The sequence below is a fragment of the Rattus norvegicus genome, chromosome 3 (assembly GCF_021556685.1).
Source record: "Rattus norvegicus strain SHRSP/BbbUtx chromosome 3, alternate assembly SHRSP_T2T, whole genome shotgun sequence".
In the NCBI taxonomy this organism is placed as follows: domain Eukaryota; kingdom Metazoa; phylum Chordata; class Mammalia; order Rodentia; family Muridae; genus Rattus; species Rattus norvegicus.
Window position 1 is genome coordinate 35,739,416 of NC_141536.1, and position 6,000 is coordinate 35,745,415.

The window sequence follows — 6,000 nt, forward strand, 5'->3', positions numbered from 1 at the left end:
GAGAATCAAAGAAACTCCTGGTCTGTCCTCAGTAATTAGATCAATGTTCATTTCAATGGAGAAAGTAGAGAACATGATAAAAGCATGAGAATTCAGAGTCATCTCACCTTCAAATCCAAGTGCAAGGACCTGGAACAGAGGCTCCATGCTCCCCAGCTACAGGCTCAATCCCTGTCAGACACTGAAAAAAACCATCAACTAAAGATAGCTTCCAGACAGTTCCTGGACGTGGGCTCTCGTAGTTTGGACAGGGTCCGTCCAGTACAGAGTACTACAGAGTATAGACTGCACACATTGAGTACAGATCGCAGGTGATCACCACCACACCCTGCTTTCTGTGGCGCTGAGAACGGAACAGCTACATGGCCAGCTGTTGGGGATGGATATTCAGCTGTTATAGTTTTATGTACTTGCTCCCAAGAGCCATATGTTTTTGGATAGCAAGAATATTTTGGAATTGCTTTTGCTATCTTTAAGCAACGTATGTACAAGACAGCCACATCTTTCCTTTATCTTTCTTCTAAGAAGGATTTATGAAAAGAATGATACTCTCCTAGCTGGTTGGACCTTTCATCCTACGTCTTATTACTAGAGGAAGCTAAAAGGTGATTTCCAAATCTCAAGGGAATGCTAGGGAAAGAGTATTTACTCAGAAGGAGTCAGTCAGAAGAAGGTTCACATGACAGTATGCTCTGCCTGGAATTGTAAGCATCAGAGTAGCAAGCAGAGGAGCCCTGGGTGCTGTGGGCTATTGTCATGCCTATCCAAGTGCAGCAGCAGCAGCAGCAGCAGCAGCAGCAGCAGCAGCAGCAGCAGCAGCAGCAACACAGACATTACCAATCATTGCTACATAGGTCGCAGCCAGCATGTGGTCCCACTATTAGTATAGAGGTTTTGTGCAAACAGTAGCAGTGAATGGACAACAAAGTAAATTCCAAAAAATGAATGAAAAACAAAGAAGTAAAAGTGGACGAAGGATATGACTTACCTCGGGTTTGGGCATCGAACGAATGAGGAAAAAAAGAAAGAAAGAAAAAGGAAAGAAAACGATTGCTCCTAGGTACGGTGGAGGAGAGGTTTTACTGTAGATAAAAGCAGACCCAGTGATAGAGACATCTCCAAGAGTCCACACTGACAGGATTCTGAGCCGTGAGAGGAGAGAGGGAGGGAAAGAGCAAGACCACAGCACCAATGATCCAAAACGGTTGGATTATCTAGGGACAAGCAGCTGGGAAAAGGGCAGTCTGGCCTCTGGGTTGGAGAATTTTTGGGTAGGGGGCAGGGTATGCCAGCCAGGAGTGCCCTGTAGCAGGTAGGGATGGAGGGATGCTGGGAGAATCTAGCAGCCAGGCACTTTGATATGTTAATGGGGACCTCAATTAGTCATTTGTCCCAGATTTGAGACCTAACAACTGCAACCTCAGAACTGGACTGAGAATCTGGTAGAGAAGTAATGAGTAGGAGAAGCTTTTGAACAAACCGTGAGCTAATCTTTTGCCAAGACTGTTCCCAAGGGAGAAGAGGCATTCATTAACACAACTAAAGAAATTTACTGGGGGGGAGCAGGGAATCCAAGAAGGCATGTAACATATTGACAATGAGGAATGTGAGGTTAAAATTGACAGCAGTTTAGTTGGTAATGTGCTTACCTAGTATACAAGAGGCCCCGGGTTCAAACCCCAGCATAAACTAGGCACCTTCAATCTAAGTCTGGACTGGAATGAATGATACCCATCTCAATAATATGTAAATACAAAATGATACAATAATACAAATATTACAAAATAATAATACAAACCTGGCTCTCAATATGAAGAACGCCACAGGGAGAATGGCAGGTCAGGAAAGGCTTCTCTGAGGAGCTACTCGTTCCGTTGCCTTTCCATCCTTTTCAGCTGAGGTATGAAGCTATTTGAAATGTATTTACACCACAGGCCAACTTAATCCTTCAAATTCTCGTATAACTTTACTTCCATGGTTAAAGTTCACATAAAGAGACAGGATTTGGAGATTGTATTCATATCTTTCTGAGTTTGATTTCTAGATTAAAACCGTGTGGTTATTTTTGTTAAACCTTGTCTAGTGTCCTTAAACTCCAAATAAATTGTTTTGGGTTTTGTTTTGTTGAGGCAGTGTCTCCGGTTAGCCCAGGTTGGCCTCAAGTTTACTTTGTAGCCAAGGATAACCTTCAACTCCTGCTATTTCTGCTCAGCCTTCCAAGGGCTGAAAGTACAGGAAAGCACCACCAGGCTTGAAAACCCAGACTGCATACTAAAGACAAGGTGTTGAGCATGCTAGGCACGTGGACTATTTGCTCACAGTTTCCTTCAGAGTTCCTCAGTAAAGGATTCATTTGCTTCAGTGAGTACTCTTGGTAAAACACAGTGCAATGAGTAGAAGAAAGGGCAGAAGTCATTTTAATACCCTTTACTTATCACTAGTGCCAAAGATGTCTGCATTCTTGGCATTCTGTGTATCTAATGTAATATCCTGCTTGGGTATACTTTGCTAAGCTTGCGTTCTTCAATGTACTTGCATATGTTCTATAATATTAAAGCTTGAGGCTGCAGAGGAACCCTTAGGAATTGTTTGGACGGCAAATTTGAAGCCTCCTGACATTGTCCTTGAGCACGCCCATCTTTTCTCAGTTTAAGAAAATATACTTAAATGTTACTAAAAGCCATATATGTGTCACCCTATTTGAAGGCCCCAAGTTTGCCATTTGTCCACAATTTCCTGAAGATCTCTCTAGTAGGATTTGTAATGCTTGTAACTGTCACAGCTCCCAGGGAAAAGATTTCCCCTATGGGAGTGTTGCAGCTCTGAGGGGAAAGGTATCCTGGCAGTCGGGAAGCCAAGGAATACCACACCAAGGAATACCACAAAGTCACACCATACAACAAACCTCACAAGCGCACCACCACAAGATGGCGGCTGCCTCTGTTAGGTGGAGAAACTGCAAAGAACTGAGACAGAGGCAGGCTTTCTATAGAGTTTCGTAGGAGGGGTGGAGCTTTCCTGGGTGGTCTGGGATTAGTGTAATTTTATGGCCTGCTCTTGAGACAAACTCATGGATTGGTGGCATTCTCTCTGGCCTGGCCTGATCTTGGTTTTTTGGTTTGGTTTGGTTTGGTTTGGTTCTTGTTTTTTTGCTCGTTTTGTTTTTGAAATCTGTAGATGGAGCTTGGAGGCCTTTGTTGGGAGGAGCTGGAAAAGGCCATTATGTTTCTTAGAGTAGTCTAGGGGTAGGGCCTGGACACTCATGCCCACAGGGGCTTACATTTTGACTGCCACTGGGTAAAAACAGTCTAGAAAAGTGGTTCTTGATCTTTTTAATGCTGTGACCCTTTAACATGGTTTCTCATGTTGTGGTGACCGCCAAACATAAAATTATTTCATTGCTAGTTCATAACTGTGATTTTGCTACTGTTATAAAGTGTAATGTAAACATCTGACATACGGGGTAGCTGACAGGCCACCCACAAATGGGTTGCAATGCACGTGTTGAAAACCACTGGTCTGAAGAATGGGAAGCAAGAAGCAGAAATGAGGACACGAACTGGCTCTAAGAATTGTACCTATGCTTGAAAGTACACTGTGGGGGGATTTAGACTTTTCTTGAATTCAGTAATATTTTCTTTTTTAAAATTAATTTCTGTTTTAATTTTCGTTCTTTTTATAGTAATCCACACCTATGAATGTCTATGACATCATTGCATCAGTCCCATCCAATATGCTTTTTTTGTATAGATATATGGATATCTTATTTATTTACATTTCAAATGTTGTCCCCTTCAGTGTCTGCTCCACATTTTGTCTCCGAATTTCTTAATTTGAGTATTTTGTTCCCCCCTCTAAGAAGGACCGAAGCATCCACTCTTTGGTCTTCCCTCTTCTTGAGCTTCATGTGGTCTGTGGATTGTATCTTGGGTATTCTGAGCTTTTGGGCTAATATCCACTTATCAGTGAGTGCATACCATGTGTGTTCTTTTGTGACTGGGTTACCTCAGTCAGGATGATATTTTCAAGTTCCATCCATTTACCTATGAATTTCATGAAGTCATTGTTTTTGATAGCTGAGTAGTATTCCATTGTGTAGATGTACCACATTTCCTGTATCCATTCCTCTGTTGAAGGGCATCTGGGTTCTTTCCAGCTTCTGGCTATTATAAATAAGGCTGCTATGAACATAGTGGAGCACGTGTCCTTGTTGTATGTTGGAGCATCTTTTGGGTATATGCCCAGGAGAGGTATAGCTGGGTCCTCAGGTAATACTATGTCCAATTTCCTGAGGAACTGCCAGGCTGATTTCCACAGTGGTTATATAAGCCTCCAATCCCACCAGCAATGGAGGAGTGTTTCCTTTTCTCCACATCCTCACCAACATCTGCTGTCACCTGAGTTTTTGATCTTAGCCATTCTGACTGGTGTGAGGTGGAATCTCAGAGTTGTTTTGATTTGCATTTCCCTGATGACTAAGGATGTTGAACATTTCTTTAGGTGTTCCTGAGCCATATGGTATTCCTCAGTTGAGAATTCTTTTTTTTTTTTTTTTTAGCTCTGTACCCGATTTTTTGATAGGGTGATTTGGTTCTCTGCAATGTAACTTCTTGAGTTCTTTGTATATAATGGATATTAGTCCTATATTGGATATAGGATTGGTAAAGATCTTTTCCCAATCTGTTGTTGCTGTTTTGTCCTATTGACAGTAGCTTTTGCCTTACAAAAGCTTTGCAATTTTATGAGGTCCCATTGGTCGATTCTTGATCTTAGAGCATAAGCCATTGGTGTTCTGTTCAGGAAATTTTCCCTTGTGCCCATGTGTTCAATGCTCTTCCCCACTTTCTCTTCTATTAGTTCCATTGTATCTGTTTTTATGTGGAGGTGCTTGATCCACTTGGACTTGAGCTTTGTATAAGGAGATAAGAATGGCTCCATTTGCATTTTTCTGCCTGTTGACCACCAGTTGAACTAGCACCATTTGTTGAAATGCTGTCTTTTTTCCACTAGATGATTTTAGCTCATTGACAAAAATCAAGTGACCATAGGTGTATTGGGTCTTCAATTATATTCTACTGAACTACCTGCCTGTCTCTGTACCAATACCATACAGTTTTATGACTGTTGCTCTGTAATATAGTTTGAGGTCAGGGATGGTGATTTCCCCAGAAGTTCTTTTATTGTTGAGGATAGTTTTCGCTACCCTGGTTTTTGTTACTCCAAATGAATTTGCAAATTGATCTTTCTAACTCTATTAAGAATTGAGTTGGAATTTTGATGGGGATTGCATTGAATTTGTAAATTGCTTTTGGCAAGATGGCCATTTTTACTCTATTAATCCTGTCAATTCATGATCTTTTCATTTTCTAGGATCTTCTTCAACTTCTTTCTTCAGATACTTGAAGTTGTCATATAGGTCTTTCACTTGCTTGGTTAGAGTCACACCAAGGTATTTTATATTATTTGTGACTATTGTGAAGGTTGTCATTTCCCTAAATTCTTTCTCAGCCTTCCTTTGAGTAGAGGAAGGCTACTGATTGAGTTAATTTTATATCCAGCCACTTTGCTGAAATTGTTTATCAGCTGTTGGAGTTCTCTGGTGGAATTTTTGGGGTCACTTAAGTATACTATCATTTCATCTGCAAATAGTGATATTTTGACTCCTTCCTTTTCAATTCATATTCCTTTGGCCTTTTTATTGTCTAATTGCTCTGGCTAGGACTTCAAGTACTATATTGAATAGGTAGGGAGAAAGTGGGCAGTCATGACTTTAGTGGGATTTCTCTAAGATTTTCTCCATTTAGTTTGATGTTGACTAATGATTTACTGTATATTGCTTTTACTATGTTTAGGTATGTGCCTTGAATTCCTGATCTTTCCAAGAGTTTTATCATGAAGGGATGTTGAATTTTTTCAAATGCTTTTTCAGTATCTAATGAAATCATCATGTGGTTTTTTTACCTTTAAGTTTGTTTATAAAATACATTATGTTGATGAATT